We start from the raw sequence: 25,795 nt of genomic DNA on the forward strand, positions 1-25,795 counted from the left end.
AAGTAAGGGGCAGGTAAGGGGACGGGATGTCCTGAGAGTGCAGCCCAGGCTGAGGCTCCAGGAATCTGAGGACTGTTCTTCAACCCTCCTGACCCTGCCCATCCCCCAGCATACCCCTGAATACACTGAGCCACTGGGACAGGACAGCAAGGTTCTGGCAGCTCAGCCACCCGTGGACGCAGAAGGGCAGGGCCCCATGACCTCATTGCAATGGTGTCTTACAGCCCTGCCAGCAGGAAAAGAATATAAACAGGGAAAAGTCCCCCAGTACTCTCCAGGCTTGCTGAGGAAGACTGGGGCTTTGCAGACTCCTGCAGACAATGTGCCTGCTCAGGAGGCCTGAATGGAATTTGGAATTCGAAAGTACTTGTTTCTCTGCAGAAAAAAATTCCAAAGATTGCTCAACATTCCTTTGACTCCAGGAGCAGAGTTTGGCAGCAGCCATTGAAAGCCTGAGGAATGGGAGCCTGTGGGTGTGCCTTGCAGTACTGGCCAGGACAGTTGGGGGAATAGCCCCTCTGCCCTTCTCCCAGGGGGGTGGGGGAGATGAGGAAGAGGGCAGGGATTTGAAGTTCTTGCCCTCCCGATGGGGGAGCTGCCATGTTCCTAAGCCAGTCAGAGACTGGGAACCCAGACTCTCTGGCTCTCTGCAAAGCCGTTTTCATAGCTGTCAAGAGCCATGGGAGTAGCTCACTCCCGCGTAGACTTCTGTGGTTGCCAAGCAGATGAGCTCCCTCTCTCCAGCTCTGCTTGATACTGGCAGATACTGGCTGACATGCCTCCTCCTCCAGGAAGCCTGCTCCCTTTCTGGGTTGAAATGCATCTGTCAGCACCTCTAGGCTCTTACAATATGACGCATACTGTAGCTGTTTCTAGAAATGTCTCCCCTCTATCCCAAGGGAAAAAAGGGAAAGTAGGACCCTTTTTGGTCCATGTTTGTAAAATCCTACAGGGTCCAGTTGGCAAGAGATCTGGATTCCAACATGTTCACTGCAGCATTGTTCAAAACAGAGGAAAATGGCAAGTTATCTAAATAGTGGAGAACAAGATTAAATTAAGTATTGAATAAGTTAGAGTGCATCCTCCTGATCCACATGCCAGAATGCTAAGTAGCAGCTGGCAATTTAATTTTAAAAAATACAAAAAGATGGGAAATACTTAAATTAGCAAATCATACTATCCACTATTAATATTTTAGTGTTTACTTATTTTCTATGTAGATTTGAAATATAGTGAGATCCTCCGCTATGTGATATGTATGATGATAAATGCTAAACTGTAGTAAGTGTGGAGGCTATATCATTGTGGAAGAAAAAACAGCCTTTGGAGTATAGGTATGAGGCTATATTATCATAAAAAGTACAATACAAGGCTAGGCAATGGTGGCCAAAGATAGACAGACTAATTTAAGAAAAGCTGGCAAGAAGCAAGCCAAGCTAAGGCCAGGCATTTATAATTAAGAATAAGCCTCCAAGCAGGGCGGTGGCAGTGGCACACGCCTTTAATCCCAGCACTTGGGAGGCAGAGCCAGGTGGATCTCTGTGAGTTCAAGACCAGCCTGGTCTATAGAGTGAGATCCAGGACAGATGCCAAAACTACACAGAGAAATCCTGTCTCCAAAACAAAATAAGCCTTCGTGTGTGATTTATTTGGCAGACCCCCAAAGAGAAAAAGAGCAAAAACAAACAAACAACAACCTACTTACTTATTTGAATCAGGGTTTCACTGTACAGCTTAGGCTGGCCTGAAACCCTCAGTCCTCTGGCTCCAGGCTCCCACCATGTGTTGAGATTCCAAGAGTGCATCACAAAGCCCTGTTTTATATCAGTGCTTAAAAAAAGCAGTTGTCCTCATCCTTGATTTTCCTACTCCTTTATCCAGGGAGAGCAAAATGTTTTTGATATTATTGAAATGTATTTCCAAAATTTCCTCCAGAGAAGTTGTTCCAATTTGCACTCTACAGCTAATGAGAGTATGTGGCCTGCTGCCCTGTCAAGGGCTGGGGAGGCATTTCTTCGCTGTTAAAACCGGTGAATGGATTTGTGATCTCAGCCAGTGGACAGTGATGGGGTTAGGTGGCTGCTTTGGAGTAGGAAATTAGATCTTGAGAAAGCAGGGCTGGTGATATTGAGGTCCTTTGCTTAACTGTGTATTAAGATATGGAATGTTTTAGTTGTTCAAGTGGGGGAAAGAGAATTGGGGTCAGGAGGCTAGAAACTGGCTTTGGAAATACTGCACATTCAAAGCAAAGTCCACATAAAACCCAGTGGATAAATAGCCAAAAAATTTTTTTTTCCTTCTCCAAAGAAAACCTGCAAATAGTTAAAGAAAATATCAGTTTCAGCATTTCATTCATTCTACTGGAAGAAAAAGAATATAATTCAGAATTTTTTGTAATTTTAAAGGGGGGAGTTAGGAGTGAGTCACATATAGCCTGGAAGAAGAGAAGTGTAGAAAGAGCCTTACGGGCTGACAACACTGTCATCTTTTTTTCTCTACAAGTCACTATTCGGTGGTATTGTCATATGGGAGGAAACCGGGGGGTGAGGGGTGCAGAGCTACGACTCAGGCACCTCTCCACAGGGTTAGTGTCTTAGTCAGGGTTTCTATTGCTGTGATAAAACATCATGACCCAAAGAAACTTGGGGAGAAAGGGGTTTATTTTGGCTTCTGGTTCCATATCACAGTCCACCACCAAAGGAAGTCAAGGCAGGAACCCGGAGGCAGGAATTGGAGTACGCACCACAGAAGAGTGCTGCTTACTGGCTGGCTCCCCATGGCCTGTTCAGCTTGCTTGTTTACAGCACCAGGACCACCAGCCCAGGAGTGGCATCACTGGCAGAGAGCTAGGATCAAGAAAACGCACCACAGGCTTTCCCACAGGCCAATCTGGTGGGGGCATTTTCTTAATTGAGGTTCTCCTTCTAAAATGACTCTAGCTTTTGTCAAGTTGACCAAAACCTGTTTTTGTACTTAAGGTCAGAAATCTCAGGGAAGGACTGTAATCGACCTCAATCAATCAGCTGTTGCCTGAGGGTGAGCTGTGAAGATTGTTCACTGTAGATCAGTCAAGGGTGGCTTCTTTTAGCCAGTATTAATATAAAGGCTCTGGAGACAGAATTTAGGAGAACGGAGCCTGTATGTAACTCATGTGATTAGTTTCATAATTATTTTTAACTTCTTGTGCTCTGCTCCGGGAAAATTCCTCAGTTCCATTTTCCAAAGCTCTAACTATTTGTTCAACTGTGTCCTATCCTTAGCCTCCCATCTGTTCAGACCCTGCAGTCCTCACTTCCGGGCTTCTTTACGTTTCTCTTTCTGTTCACACACTCTCCTAATTCCTTTGCTCGGCTCTTGGCTGTTTTATAACCATTTTCAAGTTGCTCTACAACTTTCCTTTCATCTGGCGGGAGCTCTCTTGTTGCTTTTGTTGGCAGGCTTCACGCTTTCCTGTTTCTTTTCCATGGAGATGTTTGTTTCTTTTGAAGTGAAATGTGGCAGTATGATTCTTTTCTCTTTCATGAGGGAAGCAGCTTAGAGTGATGGTTGGAGCTCAGGTTCCAGAGCTACAACTCCCCAGTGCTCAAATTTTGGCTGTGTGACTTCTGACTAAATAGGTGCAGTTTGTGTGTGTGCGTGTGCGTGAGTGTGTGTGAGTGTGTGCGTGTGTGTGCGTGTGTGTGTGTGTGTGTGTGTGTGTGTGTGTGTGTGTGTTTTAACAGAATCTTGCTGTTTAGGCCAGGCTGGTCTTAAATTCACTAAGTACCTCTGCCTGACCTTGAGCTTGATATTGTCCTGCCCATCTTAGCCTCTCGAGTACTGGGATTACAGGTATGCAGCATTGTGCCTCTCTCTTGGCAGTTTTCTTCATCTCTTTGAGCTTTAGTTTCATCTAAACACCTATTGGTTATATTTTTGTTGGGGGAACAGTACTGACTGAGTGAATGAAATAAGGAGATGGAAGAAAAGAGTGGGTTTGGGTGTGTATGGAAGTGGTGGGTGCTTGAAGCATGTGCATAGAGGGTCGTTTGGTAACAAGTCCAAGTCCAGGATTCCTGGTTATGTCTGACCTCTGGGTCAAGTCTTTGTGTAGCTTCTCTATTACAACTACCAACTGACTCTAACACACCTAGTATACAATGCTGGTGAGAAACAGGGCAGTTGTCATACATGCTAGCCTTTACAATTTGTGGAAAGGAAACTACTTTCAGTGGCTCCTGGTCCAACCTTTAAACACACCCAGCTGGATAGGGATGGTGAGGTCATAGTCTGTGAGCATTCCTGTAGCTGAAGTTTTCCTGGCCCTGCCTGGCTCCTGCAGCCCTGCAGCTGCTTGGACCCAAGTAAACACACAGAAGCTTATATTAATTAAACTACTCGGCCATTAGCTCAGGCTAACTATTGACTAGCTCTTACACTTAAATTAACCCATAATTCGTATCTATGTTTAGCCATGTGGCTTGATACCTTTTGTCACTTCTGCCTTCACATCCTGCTTCCTCTGTGTCTGGCTGGTGACTCCTGATTCAGCCTTCCTGTTCCCAGAATTCTCTCTGCTTATCCTGCCTATACTATACTTCCTGCCTGACTACTAGCCAATCAGCATTTTATTTATCAACTACATCAGAGCAACACACATTCACAGCATACAAAATGACGTTCCCATCATTTCCCCTTTTCTTTCTATTTAAAAGGAAGGTTTTAACTTCAACATAGTAAAATTATATATAACAAAACAGTTAGCAAGCAAAAATTACAGTTACAATCGGCGTTTTATTTATCAACCAAATTAGAGCAACACACATTCACAGCATATGGAATGACATTCCCATCACATTCCAGTATCCTGGACAAGGAGTAAGTCCTTGCATCAATCAGAATGGCCCTCCAGGTGTCTTTTATTGAGATAATTTCCTTTGCTCATATCTTTAAGACTTCTTATGAGTTGACAGTGAAGATTCCCTTGCCCATGGCTGCACTATCTCAGAAATCAAACCACTACCTGTTGGTTTGGATACCTTTAAATTGCCTCAGGGCAGAATTTCCCAAACTTGCTCCATAATATAAATCTCTTGGGAAGTGTGATAAAAATACAGATTTCCGATCACAGTCCAGATCCACTGACTGTTCAAGGGAGGTGCCTTGGCATCTGCATTTTTAATGATTATCTGGGAAAGTTTAGGAAATAACAAAGGGTGAGCACTACACACTTCAGTTTGGCAGGCTTGGGAGTTTTTGAAGAACTAAACCCTTAAATCTTTCACCATGTAACTGACTTTGATTTGGTGGTAGTCATGGGTGATCTACTGGCCAGTAGCCAACTCTAGAACAGTTGACCTGGGAGCTGTATCAGCACAGGCCAGTGACAGTCGCTCTAGGGTGGCCGCCATTCCCTGGGGATCAGCAGGAAACAGTGTCAAGGAAAGGCAGGGCTGTCTCCAGGACTGGGACTTTTGCTCCTCTGGAGTGGGGTGGGGTGAGGACAGCATGGTAATTCCCTGACGGAAAGGGAGGGTGCAGCATAATGTGCTTGTCAGTTGCATTTTTTACCAGGTGTCGTTAGTCCAAGTTCCAGAATTCTATGGCATCTTCATGGGTGCAGATCTTCAATGTCTGGTGGCAATTAGACTTTGGCTATTCAATAGAAGATATGGTTATAAACAAATGACATGACTTAGTCATTTATGGCTGTTGGCTGCTAAGAAAAAGACCTCTTTTAATACTGTATCTGTCCAGAGGATAACTGAGTCTTGCTTCTCTGGGGACAGTCTTTCTCCTTCTTTCTCTCTGTCCCCCTCATATTATTATATCAAATCTCCTAAGCACATAGTTTAGGATCTGGGGATGGTCATGGCCAGTCCATTTTTCCCTATCGTGATTCAGTCCTGTGGAGTTCATCCATTTCCATACCCCACCTCAAGCTCCTATTTCTGTATTAAGATTATATTAGTAGGAAGGAAGGGGGCTGGAGAAGTGACTCGGTGCTTAGGAGCTCTTGCTGCTCTTACAGGGGACCCAAGTCCAGTTCCCAACACCCATGATGGATGGCTCATAACTGCCTGTAAATCCAGTTCTAGAGGACTGGACCCCTCTGGCCTCAATGGGCACAAACACACACACAAACACACACACACACACACACACACACACACAGATAATAATAATAGTAAAAAATCTTTCTTTTAAAAACCAATGTACTAGTGGGAACTGCAGAGGTGGCTGGGGGCGGGAGGGGGGGGTGTCGAGTGCTTATTCAGCATTCGTGAAGCCTTAGGTTTGCTCTCTAGCACTATATAAACTGGGCACAATGGCACACACACACACACACACACACACACACCTGTAATCCCAGCACTTGGAGGGTGGAAGCAGGAGGATCAAAAGTCTAAGGTCATCTTCAGTTACACATGAAGTTCAAGGCCAGTCTAGGCTACAGGAGATAGTCAGAAACTAAAAAACCAAGAAAACCTTAGTGGTAAGTGATAGAAACAAAACTGAATTTCTTTTGGTAAAAGATGTTCAGTGAAAGGGTCACAGCCAGAAGAGCAGAGTGTCCCCACCTCCATCCTTGTTTCCCTCTGCTCATCCCACCCAGTTCCTGGACAGGCTTGGTTCAGAGAGCACGATGTGACTCTTCTGGAAGTTGCACTGACTCACCTCTTCCCCAGGCACCCACAGAGCTACAAGATTGGGGACATTTTTCTCCCTCTGGTTGCAGAATTTTAAATGACACGAAATGCTCTGTAAGGCTCAGTTTGGCTCCTTATCCAGCTTTATTTTGTCCATATGCTTAGAAGAAGCATTTCTTAGGAGGAGCTACTTTCTGAGTAGACAACCAATAGATATACTCTATTCCCAATAAAAAATACACATTAAAATGACAATCAATACTATTGGAATGAAATGAATCCCCAATGCTGGTGTATTATCCTCTGTTGCTGTGGTAACAAGCCATTACCAATCTACCGGCTTCAGACAACACAAACTTAATGTCTTTCCAGCTCTGTGGTCAGAAGTCCAATAGAGGTTTCATGGGGTTATACAGGTGGCTTTCTGGAGGCTCTTGGGGAGAATCCAGTTTCTTAAGATATTTTTTTTAGCTTTTGAAGGTTTTCCAAATTCCTTGACTTCTGACCCTTTCTTTCATCTTTAAAACCAGCTACTCAGTTGGAGGAGTTCTCGAACAGCTGTCTCTGTGGGTCTCTTTAGACTCCCTCTTCTCCTTTGGTAGACCCTTGTGAATACAACAGGCCCATCTGGACAGAGCCTGTTGATAAACTATCTCACCACTTGCCATGGTGGTCTAGTCATAGAGGTTAGGAGTGGACAGGTGCTGTGATTTGAATATGATTTCATTGTGACCCCATATGAAGGAAGCTTGACCTCCAGTGTCAATGTTGAGATGACATAGGACTGTTCGGAGGTAAGACCCGATGAGAGGGGTGGAAGCTTGGGTTGTGCCTTCACAGAGGATTGCATAGTTCTTATAGGACCCAGGTGTTGCTCTGGCTTCCTGTCTCACTATTGGTCTCTATCCGTTGCACAAACTCCCACCGTGGTGTTATCATGATGTCACCCAGTCAAAGGGTACTCACCAGAGGACAAATCAATGTAGTCACCCAATGTTGGACTTCTAGACTCTAAAACTGTTAGCTAAATAACCTCTCCTTTAAGAAAAAATAAACCACAGTTGAGTATTTTGTTACAGCAGCAGAAAACTTACTGACACAATATGTCTTTAGGGGTAGGTAGGAACGGGGAGCAAGTGGTCTCTCTACTGCCATTGGTAGGCGTATATTGTGTGGAACCTCTCAGTTCTCAGGAAGGATATAAAGTTCATGAAGCTTCTGTGAAGCAAACTGGTGGTTTGGAAAATAAGCTGTAAAATGTATTTGTTCAGCCAATGTTTCTAATCCTCTATTCTCAAGAAGTAAAGCTAACTCTATGCTTGTGAGTGTGGGTGGTCGTATGGTGAGTTATACACTGAAGTGCTCATCATTGCCTTACTCATTACCACTTTCCCCAAAAAACTGGAAACAACCCTACTGTCCAGTTTCAGAAACGCTAAGTAAATCAAATCATGCCTATATAAGGAAATAGTATGCTGACAGTAAAAATTATATTCATGAAATAAAAATACACATATGTCCTAATGTTAAGTCAACTCAGTTTTGTTGTGAACATAAAACAGATAAAAAATATAAAAATAAACTCTATGAGAACAAAAAAGAATATAAAATAATCATAGTCTCAGTATGAGCTCAACTATATAAAATAAATTACAGAGAGGCCTGGGAGGGAAAATGTGTTTAGCCATGGAAGGTAGCTATGACTGGCAGGATTATTTATGGGTAATTTTTTTCTCTGTGTGTACCTTTTAAAATAGTTTTAATTATTGTCAAATTGTGTTTGTCATAATCCATGTATCATGACACACGTCCAGTCCAGTCCAGTGTGGCCATTTGCATTTATTGATTAGTTACTTTGCTAGTTATTTTGATCATGGAATAAAGTACCCAGAACCCCACACCCTAAACACATCCCTAACCATTTGTTCACTCTTGTTCTAACTCCCACAGCTCTGCACATTCAAGGTAGAACCATGACCATTATATGTGTATCTTTTCTCTGCTTTTCTTTCCGTATAGCTTCATTGTGTACCATGAGAATATATAATACATACCTTGTAAAATCCTCTCACTTTTCACTGAGGGTCACTTGAGGAACGAATGGTGGGAAGAAAGGGTTTTCAGTGTTAGACCAAAGGAATTATTCTAGACTCAAGTGGGGAGTGTCGATATCATAGTAATTGGCATAATACTAATAATAATAATCCTCAAACCATCTTCATTAGCTGCTTTTTCTAATCATTGTGACAAAATACCAGACAAAAGCAACTTAAGGTGGAAGGGTTTATTAAGATGGAAGGGTTTCTTTTGGCTGTTTGAAGGCACAGTCTATCATAGCGAGGACAGCACGGCTTACAGAAATGTGAGGCCTATGGTTGCATTGTGTCAGCAAGCAGAGAGAGATGAATGCCGATACTCAGCTGGCTTCCTCCCCTTTCCCCTTCTTATTCAGTTCAAGGTTCCAGTCCATGGAGCCATCTATAGTGGGCCTTCAACCTCAGCTAAACTTCTCTGGAAAACACCTTCACAGACACACCCAGAAGTGTTTCACCTGGGTGGTTCCAAATCCAGTCAAGACAGTGAATATTAATTGTCACACTGTCTGCACTTATTTTGATATTATCCAAAGTTGGTTCCAAGGGTGTAATTCAGTTTCTGCCTATGTGGTCTCATCTCACATTCTTGGTGAAGTGGAATGAAGTGATGTTGACCTTCCTTGAGGACAGGACCCTTTTCTGTGGTCTCATCCTCTGGTCCATCTGAAGATGCTGAAGATGGTACAACGGCTTCCTTGTAGAACTCAATGGACCCACCTGGAGCCTAGATGAGAAAGTCAAGGCCTCTAGCACAAGCTTCATCTAGGTCCTAATAATTCTAGGGCTTCCAGGTTGACTTGTGTTTGTGAGTTTGATTTCTTGTCTCTTAAACACTAGGTGAACGTTTCACTAGGATAGGGCTGGGGAGGTGGTGCAATGGGCAAAGCACTTGCCACAAAGGTGTTAGGGCCCCAAGTTCACATAAAGTTGGACGTGGTAGGGAGAATTTGTAATCACAGTGCTTCTGTGGTCAGATGTGGAAGGGAGAGATAGAATCTTTAGAAGCTTGTGAACCATTCAGCCTATGCACACAGCGGTAAGCAATAAGACACCTGGTTCAAACAGAATAGACACCTGAGGTTGTATTTTGATCTCCATGTACATGTAGCAGCATGTGTACATATGCATTCATACACACACACACACACACACACACCATACACACACACACACACACCATACACACACACACACACACACACACACACACACACACACACGCATACACACACTCCACCGGGAGAACTCTTCTAAGTACCAGCTGTCTGACTCTGGAACAGTCTGCCTTCTGAGGACTCCTGCCAGAATTCATTTGAGGAATTTTATAAAAATGCAGATGCCTAGGGCCTGCTCACCCCCAGAAGATCCCATAAGGCCATGTCAGGCGAGTTAAAACATTCCCCTGAGACACGACAAGCTCTCTTCCTTCGGAATCACAGCATCAGATGTCTGGCCAAGGCCCACCCCTGTCTTGGTCTTCGTGGGATTATTTCAGCATGCTGTGTCAGGAATCAAGTGTTCACATCTTGCTTTCTCATGCTTCCCAGCAGATTGATATTCCCCTTGTTACTGTTAGGAAAACAGCCAGATGCCCTGGAGAGCTGTTGGCATCGGCTGGATCTCAGCGACTCCTGTAGCTCCTTTAGTTCTCTTTGTCTGTGTCTCTGTCTATCTCTGTCCACCCCTACCCCACCCTATTTCAGATGAGCCCATAGGCCAGAGTCGTTCATTTCCTTGCCTTTCCTCTTTCCCACTGGGTTATGTGTATTCTATTTGATGATTCAGATCCTCACCCCCCATTTTTTAGACACAAGAGATAAAGGAAAATTTCTCTTCAGTTAGAACAGTCTTGAAGAAAGAACATATTTAAGAGACAATCAGCATAATGGACAAGAGCCAGGATTCCAGAGCCAGAGTTCAAATCCTAGCTGAGTAAATACAGACAAGTCATATGATCTCTGCACTTCTGTTTCCACATTTGTCAGTGAGGATGATGATCACCATAGTCTTTCCTTGGGGTCTCGGAATGATTCAGTGAGATAGTGATTTATCTAGAACAGTGTCTAGGCTAGACCTATGGGTTCCATGTCCAGGAACTCAACCAACCTTGGATTAAAAATATTTATATAGGCTGAAGGGTGGTGGTGGTGCATACCTTTAATCCTAACACTCAGGAGGCAGAGGCAGGTGGATCTCTGTGAGTTCCAGACTAGCCTGTTCTACACAGTGAGCTCCAGAATAGCCAGGACTACATAGAGAAACCCTGTGTCAAAAAACCAAAAGAAAAGAAAATATTGGTATGTTTGTGATATGTATGCATGTGATATGTACATATGTGTTCATGTGGATGTGTGCATGTAGAAGCCTGAGGTCAATGTTGAGTATCTTCTAAATTGTCCACCTTATTTTTTGAGCCAGGATCTTACTGAACCTGGAGCTCACTGACTTGCCTAGACTGGTTAGCCAATGAGCTCCAGGGATCTGCCTGTCCCTGCCCTTTTTCCCCTAGTTTTTTGTTGGGTGCTGGGAATCTGAACTCAGATCCTCATGCTTGCACAGAGGCATTTGCCCTGTCGAGCCATCTCCTAGCTCATCAAAAAATGCTTTTTAAATTGAAGCCACACTCAACATTGATACACAAACCTTTTTTTTTTCCATTAAGCAATGCAGAATAACAACTCTACATAACATTTATATTGAATTAGCTATCTAATTAGTCCTTTTTTTGTTGCTCTGATAAAATATCCCAACAAAAGCAACATAATGGTTTGTAGGTGGAAGTTTTTGTCCCACAAGCCACTTCCAAGTAATCCCACAGAGACTTACTATTAATTATAAATGCTCAGCGAATAGCTCAGGCTTGTTACTAGCTAATTCTTACATTTCAATTAACCCATATTTTTATCTATGCTTTGCCAAGTGGCTTGGTACCTTTTCTCAGTACGGCATGTCCATCTTGCTTCTCTCTGTATCTGCTCACTTCTCATGACTCCATCCTTCTTCCTCTCAGCATTCTTAGTTTGGCTCTTCCACCTAAGCTTATCCTATCCAGCTATTGGCCAGTCAGCTTCTTTGTTAAACCAATCACAGTGGCATATATTCACACAGTGTAAAGGAATATTCCATGGAGGTTTATTTGGACTTACAGGTCCAGGGTGTCTATCATGGTGGGGTAGTCCTGTGGCAGGTGCTCAAGCTCACTGGTCACATTGCATCCATGGTAAGGAAGCAGAGAACACTGGTGGGACTCATCTAGCTTTCTCCTTTTTATTCAGTTCAAGACCCAAGCCTAGGGAGTGGTGCTGCCCATATCTGAGGTGAGTCTTTTCACCTCAGTTAACCTAATCATGATAATTCCTCAGAGAGGTACCCAGAGATTTGTCTCCAAGACACTTTTCAGGTCCTGTCAAGTTGACAATATTAACAGTCACAGGCATCCTAATTTATCTAGAGATGATTTAAAGTTTACAGGAGCCTTTACATGGGTTATATTACCTGGGTAACATTATCTGTTCTCTTCAATATAAGGGACTTCCACATCCATGGATTTTAGCATAGGGGTAGGAGTGTGGGGTTCTGGAAACAGCTCCTGCCCCAGTACACAGATCTGTGACTGTGTGGTAAGTATGGCAGTTCCTCATCCTGCAGATGCCACAAAAATGTTTCATTGGCTTTATGAGTGCAATTCTAGTGACTAGAGTCCTTTGTGGTGCAGAAGGGACGGTGGTTCCACTGGAGGAAATGGATTTTTAAGAAGGTAAGAAATCTGCATGAGTCAAAAACCTGAAAAGAGACTATGGCTAAAAAGGGAGAGAAATCTCTAAAACATGAAATTCTCGTTGGACAATCACACATTCACCAAGGAAACAGGCCTGGCTCCTTCCTCCTCCCCATTTCCTATGAATTCTGTGCTGGTAAACCCTGGATCTATCTTATTCCTCTTTCCCATTCACTCCCGCAGCACCCACTCCCATTCAGGGCCACCTTCCTTTCCCCACTGAGCCACGATTAGCTGCCCTCCCATGTCCACTTTGGCCCCTTCAGTATTCCAGTGTATCCTCCACGCCCCAGAAATACAAATGTAGGCCAGGGAGGTGGCTCAGCAGACAATCGTACTTGCCACCAAGAGTGATGACCCGAGTTCTGTCTGTGTGTCCCGCATGGCAGAAGGGCAGGAACAACTCCCACAATGTTTTCTCTCTTTTTGCCTTTTTAAAAAAATTAATTAATTAATTCTTTTGAGACAGGGTTTCTCTGTATAGCTCTGGTTGTCTTGGAACTCGATCTGTAAACCAGGCTGACCTTGAACTCAGAGACCTGCTTGCCTCTGCCTCCAGAGTGCTGGGATCAAAGGCCTGCACCACCACTGCCCAGCCCCCACAGTCTTTTCTAATCTGCACACGTGTTGGCGGTTCATACGTACCCCACCCCTAGTAAATAAATGACTGTTTATAAAGTTTGAAATACAAATCTAGTTGTATTCTCACCACTGATATCTTGTCACCATAACCTTAAATCTACTTGGGGGGGGGGCGGGGTCTCAACACCTCCAGAATAAAGTAAAGCCTTAGCAGCTCACCAGAGCCTGCAGAGTCTGGGCCACAATTGTCTCTCCTTCCCACCAAGTCTTTCTGGAATGCTCATGATGCCTTCCTTCAGTCCTGCATCGTGCCGAAGCTTCCCTAGGCCAGAGGGCCTCTGCAAGTATTATTCTCTCTCTGCAACCTGTTTCTCTTTCCTTCACCCCTTGAAAAAATTAGTAGGCTTTGTTTTTTTAGAGCACTTTTCATGTTTCATAAAAAGGGTGGGGGGAGACAAAGAGTTTGCGTACATCGTCTTGCCCAGTCCCATCCCCATACACAGCCTCTACCTCCACCAACACTGTGACACTGTGATGCTGTCACACTGTCACACTGCAGTTTGTTAAGTCAGTGACCCCACATTCACACACTGTTGCTACCTGAACACCACAGTTTAATTTACATCAGTGCTGACTGTATTTACATTCTGTGGGATTAAACAACCGGGCTATGGCAGGCACCCTATAGCAGTGGTTCTCAACCTTCCTCATGCTGCGACCTTTAATACAGTTCCTCATGTTGTGGTGATCCTCAATCATAAGATTATCTTTGTTGCTACTTCCTAACTGTAATTTTGCTACTGCTATGAATTGTAATGTAAATATCTGTGTTTTCTGATGATCTTAGGTGACCCCTTTGAAAAGGTCATTTGAACCAAAGGGGTCTTGACCCACAGGTTGAGCACCACTGCCCTGTAGCATCATATAGAATCTTTCACTGTTCTAAAAGTTCCTTGTTCTCCACATATGTACCCTTCCTTCTCCTCAGACCTCTGATGAGTACTGATCTTCTTACTACCTCCACAGTTTTGCCTTTTCTAGAGCAGTCTATCACTGGAAAAATATACTCTATAGCTTTCCAGATTGGCCTCTTTCCCTCAGTGATATGCTTCTAAGATTCCTGCTTATCTCTGTGGGGTAGTAACTCATTTCTTTGTCATCTGCATAATAGTTCGTTGCAGGAATGCATCCGTTTATCCTTTCTCTTGTTAAAGGACATCGCTGATGCTTTCAGGTCTTGACTGTTATAAACACAGCTGCGATAAACATCTGTGTGTAGATTTTTGTACAGATGTAAGTTTTCAGCTCCCTTGAGCAAATACCAAGAGGGAGCGAGCCTGCTGGGTCATTTGGCAAGAGTGTGTTTGGTTTTGTAAGAGACTACCAAACTGTCCCTCCAAGTGACTGTGACATCTTTCATTCTCACCAGCGGAAAGTCAGAGTCTCGTTTCTGCACATCTTCTCAGGCATATGGTGTTGTCGATGTTTTGGGTTTAGCCATTCTACTTTGTGTATAACATTGTGGTCTTTATGTGTCTAGAAATAGAACCTTACATACTAACTAGTCAAGTTCTCTGTTGCTGAACTACACCTTCAGCCCCACCATTACTGTTTTAACTAGCCATTTTCTAAAGATTACACATAAACACCTTTTCACACATAAACACCATCAGTGCATCCTCTTCAATTCAAATTCTGTTCAGATCATTCGCACCTCCCCCACCCTCCCTTTGTTTGTTTGTTTGTTTGTTTGTTTGTTTGGGACAGGGTTTTTCTGTGTAGTCCTGGCAGTCATGGAACTTGCTCTGTAGACGAGGCTGGCCTCAAACTCAGAGATCCACCTGCTTCTGCCTCCTGGAATTAAAAGTATGTGCCACTACCACCTGGCTCCTTTGCCCGTTTTGTTAACTGGGTTGTTCTCTCTCCCTTTCCGACTTCGGTAAATGTCCCATTCATCTCTTAGATCCCAGTAATATTGCCTCCATCTTTAAATTGATTGAAGAAAATGAAGTTTTTCTACGAGCTCTTAGGGTGATAAGTGTGTCTGCACAGGTCTGGAGCTGTGGTCTCATACATATTCATATAATTATTTGAATAATGGAGCTTGTAAGGGCAGGCAGCAAAGGGCTACTAACTCCCGAGAAGGCTAGTGCCGGCCCTAACACACAGCAGGAACTCCGTTAAGGGAAGGAGGGATGCCTAGGGCGAAGTTGGGACTGGGAGAGAGGGAGAGCACAGGATTCCAAAGCCCACCTACAACAGTGGGCGGGGCAGAGGGCCGAAAGTGATTCCCAAAGCAGGGCAACCAAACTTGCAAGACCAGTGTCAGGAATACTAATGTGCAAGCTGAGCCGAGACAAACAAGTGAGAGAAAAGCTTTTTTAGGAAATTGAGGCAAGAAAACAGCCAGGGCAAGCCAGGCCCTGCACGTATTGGAGGAGGCATCATTTTTAATGCACCGGGTTGTTCTTCCTCAAGAGGAGTAATTCTCCAACCGGAGAGCAGTAAGGCAATTCCAGAGGGAAGACGTCAGACTGGAGGTCACGCTGATTACAGTCCAGCTTCAGATGAATCTCATTAGAACTTGGGAACATGACTGCAGAGCCATCATCCACTATTTCTGAGAAACTTGGGCAAAAAGCCCAATAACCAGGATGTGTGAAATGTTTGTTAGCTTTCAAAAAAACAAGAATGTGCAAATGGAGTAAATCTAATGACCTCTGACTTCCAAACTTGAAATTAATTAATGCTATGAATCTGGACTAGATTTGTAACAGAGTGCCTAGAAAGTGGAATTTAAAAAATTCTCTGCCTCACTACGCTTCCATTTGAAACTTGCCAGCAAGCGAGACGAAGACAGCCAGTCTCCTTGGATAACAATCGAGTGAACGGTCTTCTCCAGCCCTGGGAACGTGGGCAACTGCACCACTACCTGAAGGGTGAAACTTGGCATTTCCTCCTAATGCTTGGCTTGATGGAAGCTGCTCTCTGTATTTCTTGGTGTGAAGTGCTGATTGCTGGGAGCAGCTGAGCAAAATTCCACAGGGGGAGGAGCCTGGCGGGGGGGGGGGGGAGAAATCAGAACTAATTTTCATGTAGAATAAGTATTACCACATCTCTCATGGATTGAGGTGGACATACCTGAATCATGCATGGCTTCCACCATAGGCTCTCGTGTTATGAGAGTTTGGGGGCAGAATGCCTGTCTCAGGAATCCCAATGGAGCCACTTGTCCTGATATGCCAATTAAAGATGAATAATGGCGACAAAGAGAGGAGATTTCATCAATGTGTGCACTGGGAAGAAGAACAGATAGAGGTGTCCAGACCTACCCCAAAGTCCATTTTCAGGGGACTGACATGAGGTTTAAGTTTGAATTGAGGAAGAATTGGGGCAGAGGGCAAAAGGCTTGCATAATGAAGCAGTCTGGGTCAAGATTTGGTCAGGTTGTACAAGGTAGATCAGAAAATTCTTTATGTCTTTAGGCTTCTCTTAAGGTGGTTCTCTGCAGAGTGCTGCCTCCATCATCACAGATAACTGGCCTCATCTGAGGAGTGGTCTTGAGGCTCAGGCTCACCAGTGCTCAGGGTGGAGAAACAGTCCTTTGTCATAGAGGTGTTTATCAATATGTCCTGTTGTCCCTGGAACCCAAAGTGACAGCAGGCTTAAGACGATGATGGGAACACATTTTGGAGTGCTAAAGCTGGAGTTCTGAGGTGGGATATTGTAAAAGCCAACAGTAATATGACTAAAGGATATATATATATATATATATAGATGCCAGGATTTGACCCTATTTCCAGTGGGCCCAAGTAAGGAATCAGTGCTTTTAAACAACATTTCTAAATACCTGTTGTACTCCTAAGGGAGAAGCCAGGCAGCTGGGAGGAAGAAATGGGAAATGGTGGCTTGCTCGTTCCTTGCTCCTGTGACTAAGGCTGAAATATCCTCCCAGCCCATCTGCTCCAGGAGCCCAGGAGAGCATGCAATATTCTTGTCTCACACCAACACTGGGGACACTAACCAGCCCTTTGAGGGCTTGGGAGTATTAATATCAGTTTAGAAGGCTAGATGAAGCCTTCAGATTTCAACAGCAACACCGCTGGCAGCAACCGGGCAGACAGAGTCAGATTCCTTAGGCAAGAACCAGCTGTACAAGCGAACCCAAGGAGAGGGAAGGGTTAATGTATCTCCAAGTCTAGTGCAGCTGGTACCCATGGTAAGAAGAGGCAGAGACCGTTGTGAGGGGCCTGCAAGTCAAGGGATGCCAAGGGATGCCAGCAACCCAGGAGCAAGGCAGAGGCTGAGGACAGATCATGGCTTGAAGCCTCCAGAAGGAAGTGACTACCTACACCCCAGTTTCCAGGACTTCAGGAGAATATGTTCATGGTTTTTGTTTTTTAATCAAGTCTGTGATATTTTGTAAAGCAGCCCAAACAACTATTTGATTTGAGCACATGTGGATTTAAAGAGACCAATCTGGAAAATAAATTATATGACTCTTATCTGAATCCTAAAGTTGTAAGACAAGTTACACTGGTTAGGATCACTACACAGGTATCTTGTTTCTTCTGATGAGTCAGGAAAATGCTAAACTGATGGCATCTTACCATATTTCTGTGGCTCAGCTTAAAACACGTGACTTTGTCTGCAGTCAAAATATGAGGGTCTCTAGATAGCTTCACATCTAGTCAGGCTGACAGACTGCATGGCTCTGTCCTTCACACCAACCTGAATTAGGCAGTGAGTATGTTTTTTTTTTTTCAAGTGTACAAGCAGCACCAAATGGTCTGTTAGGAATCCACTCCCACATTCAAGGTTATCAGGACAGCTGACATGATGAACCAGAAGCCCAAAGATAAAATATTAGGGAGAGTAATATAAAGTTAAAGCTTCAGCTGGAAAAACAAAAACAAAAACAAAAAAAAACAACAGTGTGAGAATGAACTGGAGGACTTGGCTTGAGACCAACTCCTGTGGGGAAAGGTTGGGAGTTTTGCAGGTGATGGTAACTCAGCTAGGTTGTGGTGACTGAAAAGGTAACCAAGGCAACTGTTGACAGAGATGCGCTAGTAACCCCGGCTCACTAAACAAGTTTCTTACCCTGGGAAGAAGGATCATGATTCAGGCCAGTCTTTCATGGGAAAGTCATATGATGAGTACTGATGTGCAGGAGAGATGCAGAGTGTACTGTGAACTGAAGTTTCCCGGAAAATGCCTAACTCCTATTAAATATGGAATGCGGAGTCTCAAGTTTCCAAACTGTTCCTTCCCAGGAGTGCCTTTCCTCACGGAGACAGCTAAATATGCACCAGCGGAGGAGTTGGAGAGGCAGAAATGGATCAGCAGGTACAGTGGCCATGAACCTTTACATCAAGGTGAACTAGCAGAGAAGTAACATTATGCAAAGCTGTAACTAACAGTGCCTGGTGCCTGCTCCACCACACAACAACACTCTGTTACCTCCCAAATCTCCCAGAAAGATCTCTGCTGGGAAATGTCAACTCTAGACTATATAAAGAAAGAAATTCTGGAAATTGTGTTTTTTAAAAGTTTTATATATATATATATATATATATGTGTGTGTGTGTGTGTGTGTGTGTGTGTGTGTGTGTATACATATATATGTATATATGTATTTGAGACAGGGTCTCTCTATGTATCCCAGCTTTCCTGCAACTTACTATATAGACCACACTGGCCTCTAACTCACAGAGATTTGCCTATCTCTGACTCTCAAGTGCTGGGATTAAAGGCATGCACTATGACACACATCTAAAAATATTTTTAATAAAGATTTATTTTAGTTTTAATTCTCTATGTGTGTGTGTGTGTGTGTGTGTGTGTGTGTGTGTGTGTGTGTGTGTATTCATGTGAGTGCAGGTGTCTGGGGAGGCAAGAAGAGGGCATCAGATCCCCTGGTGGTGTGAGACCCTGGTATAGGTGCTGGAAATCAGATTTAGGTCTGTCCTCTTCAAGAGTAGCACATGTTCTCAACTGCTGAGTTGTCGCTCTAGCTCCACTAATATCTTTTATTCTGTGAAAGTTTCATACGTTTATATAATACATATTGATCATAGCCATCCACCACTACCTCCCTCCAGCTCCTAGCACCACAATCCCATCTCCCTCTCAACTTCATGTCTTCTTTTGTTATTATTATTAATAGCATCTTGAGTCCAATCAGTGCTTCAGATATGTGCATGTCTCCATGGCCATCCACTGGGGCATGAACAACCTTATCAGTGGCCGTGTCCCCAGAAGAGGCTCTCCTTTTTCCCTTTAGTGGTTGTCTACAGCCAGTAGCTCATCTGATAAGGGTGAGGCCTCAGGGGCCCCACCCCCATCCATGCTGGAATTTTGAGTGGCTTGGTCCTGTACAGGTCTTGTGCAGGGAACCCTAGGCCCTGTGGGTCGATGGCTGCAACAGCCACATCATTTTCAGAAGTCAGCATCTCACAGCTCTCCTCCCCCTTCTACTGGTTCTTACATTCTTTCTGTCCCCCCTTTCTCAAAGTTCCCTGATACTTGGATGTTGGTATTGGTGTCCCATCTGTGACTGAGCACTTGGAATTATTTATACTTGTCAATTTGACCGGTTATCAGCTTCTGGATTAATCACTACCTACTGCAAAAAGAAGTTTCTTTGCCCAAAGTTGAGAGCAGCGCAGTTCTGTAGGTATAAAAATAAATATTTAGAAAGCAGTTTGATAGCGTGAACATTTAGCAAGACAGTGACAGTAACCCCACCCTCCCCCTCTAGGCCTACATCTAATACAGCATCTGAAAGACCAGTTTTTAAAAAACTTCACTGGAGGGGGGGGCAGGGTGTGGCTTAGTGATAGAGTGAATGTGTTACTTGAGTTTGATCTTCGGAAACACACACACACACACACACACACACACACACACACACACACGCACGCACATGACATTTTCACTTTTAAATATTAGATTTTGAAAGGTGTTTTATTTTATGAACAAACATTTCCCTTTCACTGAGTTTCCCCAAATGTTAATGTCTTACAAAACTGTAGCTCAATGGTCAAAACCAGGGACTTGACCTTGACTACTGTTAGATCCTTTATAGGTTGCATTCAAATTGTCCCAGTAATCACCCTTTTCTGCCCCAGAATCTTAACCCAGACACTTATGTAGCATTTAGTTTTCAGATCTTTTTAGGCATCTGCAACCTAGGATAGCTCATTTATCTTCTGGAGAAAACCAAACCAAAACAAAAAACTCTTCAAGAGTAAATACATCAAGCCAGGAAATGTCTAAGTAGTGAGCGTCTGGAAAGCAAAGACCCAGGAGAGTCACTGGTAACCTTGCCAGCGTGGAGAAAAGCCTTAGAAGGATGCATTCATTGTTTTCAAAGCAGCTTCAACACTGGATGATTTTATGCAGAAGATGGAGAAGACTCATTCTATGTTTCCTCAGTGGTTGAAAGCACAAGAAATGAGTAAATGTAGCCTAGGAAAAGCTCATCTTGGTACGAGACAGGACATTGCAACTGGAAGTGAGTATCTGTGCTCTTGGCCTTGTGCCATTTTCAGCTGGATCAGGATCAACAGACAGACCTTCAGAGTAAGAAGCCAGGTAGAGGCGGGTCAGGAATAGGGCAGCCTTCTAGTATCACATGACTTGGGGGGTTTCCAGTTCAGAGCAGAGAGCAGAAGATTCAGACTGTCATTTGAAGAAGGTTGAAAAGCCAGCAGCTAGGGCAGGGACACCTCTTCAAACAGGGGAGTTGCTAGGTGACTTCTTCTGCCTTGTGCTCCTGCCTTGATGTGCTGCTTTACCACGGGCCCAAGAATAACATGCCAGTGGACCATGGGCAGATCAATACATCTGAAATAGTGAGCCAACTTTGTTAAAGTTTATTGCATCTGCTTCCTAAACATACAGCCTATTGCTGTTGCCCTTGGTTACCCCCATCTCCCACAGGTAGAAGGTCAGTCCCTATTGTTGAAGACACTTCAGAAACAACTCAGAAGCCCCTGTGCTGGAAGTGGCCTGAATGTCCCCTCCTTTCAGACTAGCTTTCATGGTACCAGAATGTGCATGCCAGCTTCCAAAGGAGGCAGCTGATAATCCCGCCCAACTTTGATGCCTATGAACCACATTAACAACCAGCATAGTGCAAAAGCCCCACACAGGTACAGTAGTAGCACACATACCTTGGCAGTAACCAATGGCTAATAGGACTGAAGACCCGCTCAACAAGAGGGATACCATGCCTGATACTGGAAACCTTGCTAACTTTTAAGTACTAAGGTTCATGGCTGTTGGAGGAGAATCTACACTAATTTACTAAACCAGTGTAATCCCTAACAACAATCTATAAACATTTGTCCTTACACCCACAGATAAGCACAGTCTTCATCCCTCATCAAGGAAAGTTCTGTGTAACAGACAGAGACGACTAAAGAAAACCACAACCAATCAATATACAAAGTTCTGAAGCCCGTTCCCAATGGATACATTTTCAAAACACTCCCATACCTAAGGCTCAGGGAACATTGTAGAAGACAGGAGGAAAGACTGTGAGAACCAGAAGATCATTTTGATGTGAGGTTGTGTCTCCTAGCAACATCAGAAGCTATCCCTGTAAAGTCTCACCAACATGTCTGCCCATGAGCTGAACAAGGACACCAACGAACATACCAAACTGAGAGGGAAAGCCCATGAAGCCACAGCCCGACACAAAGAATGCAGACGCTGAGTGAAGCCGGGAGTGGGAGAGGTGGTCCTCCCCAGGAAGAACACACCAATTGATTGTCCAGTGCCAAACAGTCAGCCCTGAAAACATACCTATAAGTAACGTTATATGGACTCGACAGGTTATATTTGGAAGTATATACGTGTATGCAAATACATATATGCATGCAGTAACACTTGATTAAAAAGAGACCATAAATTTGAAGGAGAGTGGGAGGGTTTATGAGTGGGTTTGGAGGAAGAAAAGGGAAGGGAGAGATGTCTTGATTAAAATAAAACCTCAAAAATAAACAAAACGAAATGTCTCTATTATTTTGTTCTAGTATCAGAGGGCTGACTAATATATCATCAAGGAAGAAATAAAAGTATTTGTGTTTTACATGGATATTCAGATTTCACATGACTTGTAAGAGAGTATTAGGATTAGAATCAGATTCTGTGGAACTAAACTAATAAATAGTGAATATCAGTTAAGAGGAAAGGATCAATATGCCCATCCCTTCTCCTTTTTTTGGACTTAAATTACAAGATCCTTTTAGATGAACTAGCATGGTTCTGCCTGAGAACTACTGGAAGAAAGCCATCAGAGCCAAAAAACAAAACAAAACAAAACAACAACAAAACCACAAAGGGAGGGAAGTGAAGTAAAGGAAGGAAGGAAGGAAGGAAGGAAGGAAGGAAGGAAGGAAGGAAGGGGGAGAAGGAGAGAAGGAAAGAAAGAGGGGATTGTTTATGTTATTATTTTTTTATGTTCCTGTTCTTTTCCCATGGCACTGGGGCTCGAATAGAGCATTGCACATGATAGGCAAGTATGCTACTTGAGCTACATCTCCACCCTTCAAAAAAAATGCTTCTCTTCCTTTTTCTTTCTTTCCTTCCTACTCCATAGCTCTATCTTTTTTATTTTTTTAACACAATTAATACAATTTTTTGAACTCATTTTGAACCCTGAACTCATTATGTAGTCCAGGCAGCCTCAGCCTATTGAATGCTTGGGATTAACTGTGGGCACCAGCTCGCCCACATAAGGGGGTGTGAAAGGGTGACTTCTGTCATCACCCAGCCCAGCTGCCCTAACGACGAAGTGTGTAGAGTCGTGGCAGGAGATTTCTGGGCTGAGCTCAACACTGCACCCTGGCAGTATCCTCCCTTGGAAAACCACCAAGACCCACACATAGGTCCACAGTCCAGGACCATGGCTCCAGAGAGCTGGGAGAGACCAGCTGAGGTCAACAGCAATGGGCACAGAGGATCCAAGTTCCAGGAATTGCTCTGTCCCTCACTGGCCACCTGACTTGGTTGAGGTTCCAGGTTATAATCTGGAGGCATTAAGATTTCTTTCTCAGGAGGGCTCTCCAGAGGTTTAAAGGCTAAAATGAGTGGACGTGGGACAAGGCTCTCTATAAATGAGAAGGAGAACCTGTTCAGGAGACCATGCCAGCCAGTGCTTTCACAGCCTCAGGTGGGTAGCCAAGCATCACCTCCTACTCACTGGCTCTTTGATCTTGGGCGAGAGAAATTGTTGACAGAACTATCAGTCATCAATTATTTTGTCCTGTACTAGACAGTAGCATTCTTTGATTTTTGTTTGTTTGTTTGTTTGTTTGTTTGAGACAGGGTTTCTCTGTGTAGCTCTGGATGTCCTGAAACTCACTGTGAAGATCAGGCTGGCCTCAAACTCACAAAGATATGCCTGCCCCTGCCTCCCCAGTGCTGGAATTAAAGTCGAGTGCCACCACCACTAGGTTTGATACTTAAAAAAACCTATCTTTAACCTAATGTTTCTGAGCTTAAATTTACAAAGTGGCATCAGGTGTGATGTCTCACACCTGTAATCCTAGGATTCAGAGGGCTGAGGCCAGAGGATCCCTGGGAGCTTAAAGTCAACCTGGGTTAACATATACAGTGTGTGACCTTGTCTCAAAAGAACAAAATAGGAACAAACAAACAAAACCCTCTAAAAACGGGTTAAATAAGGTATCATGTATCACCAAAAAGTAAGGCCTGGCACAGAAATCAGTTTCCGCTTCCTTTCCTTAGATCTTTAGTGGTTGCATGCATGGGAGGTATTCAACACAGTGAAGACTACAGCTCAGGTTTACTGAGAACTTAGTTTTAATCAGGCACTGTGTTGTGGTCCTTTTCATTGGTGGCAGTTGGTTGAGTTCCTCAATCCTACAGAGGATTCTCTGGCATATGTACAAACACTGGCACTATTTACAAAAAGGAGAAGGCACAGATTAGAGGTGTATAAACTCACAGAGCTGGAAAACACCAGAGTCAGTGTTCCAGTCCACACAGTCCACTCCTGAAGGCCCTGCTCCTAAGTGCTGTGCGGTTACAGATTCATTACCTCTATGGAAACAAACCCAGTCCCAATGAAACAGAGGTTACCTCTAGTTAGGGCAAAACCATGGCCAGATGGGGCTTAGTTCCATCTGCTTTTCAAGTCAGAGGTAATTTAATCTTTTAATTTAATATCTCTAAATGGTCATGTGCAAGAAAGGGTTGTGTGTGACCAGATTAACATAATACTATGTGTTATAGATGGATATTAGCTTGAGTTCAGCTGGATGTAAAATTTTAGGCCAAATATGGCAAAGGAGGAAAGATCCTTTTAGAGTACGATGTTTGGAAGCTAACATTTCACCCCTAAGAGTCATAGTGAAGCGAAGAATTTCTCAGAAAAAAAGGAGCTTAGAAATGATATACTGTGACCCCGGATGATCAGTGTGAAATAGAGGAGGCAGCTGATACCAAAGTGGAAGATGGAAGTACTGAGCTGCATGGAAATGGAGGTTGTCATGGAAGCCTACCATGCTGGGCAATGCGGTTCAGAAACACAAGGGACAGGAGAGTCCAGGCCAAGGATGTAGATGGGTTGGATTTTACTTGGAGGGCCCTGCCTGGCTGACAGGATGTGTCCAAGTTGTCACCCCAACTGGGGTGAGCTACACTGAATTTCTGCTTCAATCAATGGCCATGTATTTCTCCCTTGGTGAGTGCCAGGATGCAGAGATGAGGTCACAGCTGTCTCAGGAAGTTCATGAGTCTCCTGGGACAGATTGGCAGGCATGTGATTGTGATGCTGCCTAATCATATTTTTATAGACTTGGCTGGAACGTGGGTTGAAGGAGCAAAGAGGAAGCCAGTCCAACACCAAGAAGGTGCAGTCTAAGCTAGAACTTGGAGAAGAGCGTGATGTTTTCCAAGTGGATGGCCATGGAGTGCTATCACTTCTGGACAGAGAAAGCTTCATTTGCAGGATGCTGAAGCAGAGCTAGATAGGTGTGTTTGGAAAAGTGTGATGTTGGCATGGTACTGGAGGACTTGAGGGGGAGCATGTGATGGAGGATACAGGGCAGAGCATGAGTCCAGTGAAGGATTTAGTTTTTCCTGAGGCTCTACTTGCGCCTGATGGTTTGTGAAGATCTCCTGTTAGGATGCTATGCTCCAGGGCAGTATTTTTCAGTACAGTCCTCCCAGCCTCTGAGGGTCACAGGTTCCAGGACCCCCAGTGAATACTACAGGTCTCTCAGGTTCCTTATATAGAATGACATAGAATTTTCATTTCATGTGTGCACATCCTCCCCAATACTTTTAGTCCCCTCTCCATTACCTATAATACCAAGGCGGTTAAATGCTATGTAGATAATTATTAGGAAGCTGTGACAAGACTAAAAGTCTACATGTGTTCAGTATAGATGCATTTTTTCTTTTTTCTCTTATTCACAATTGGTTAAACCCATAGATATAGAACCTATAGATATGGATGCTGCCATATTTGTCGAAATCCAGATCATAACCCATTAGCAGGTAATGAAATCAATTTTGTTTCTGAAGACCAGATTCTCTTTTAAGTGATGAAAAATTCACATTTTTCAATAATTCAATATACTTGAGCATTGGCTTGGTAGGGTTGGGGATCTTCTTTTTGTCTTCCAGTCTGTCATGGGCTGATCCTTTTGTAAAATAAAATAAAACAGCAA

At 43.8% G+C, this 25,795-nt stretch overlaps 1 long non-coding RNA gene across 1 annotated transcript in view; it reads left to right on the forward strand.

Annotated features, from left to right (window-relative positions):
- The window catches only part of LOC131913436 (uncharacterized), a 123,152-nt gene extending 98,037 nt beyond the window's left edge, over nt 1-25,115 (forward strand). Inside the window, exon 6 of the long non-coding RNA XR_009379891.1 lies at nt 24,917-25,115. This is a non-coding gene — a long non-coding RNA (uncharacterized LOC131913436). The remainder of the gene's footprint in view (nt 1-24,916) is intronic.
- The last annotated feature ends 680 nt before the right edge of the window (nt 25,116-25,795 follow it).

Source organism: Peromyscus eremicus, chromosome 6 (genome assembly GCF_949786415.1).
Source record: "Peromyscus eremicus chromosome 6, PerEre_H2_v1, whole genome shotgun sequence".
Classification (NCBI taxonomy): Eukaryota; Metazoa; Chordata; class Mammalia; order Rodentia; family Cricetidae; genus Peromyscus; species Peromyscus eremicus.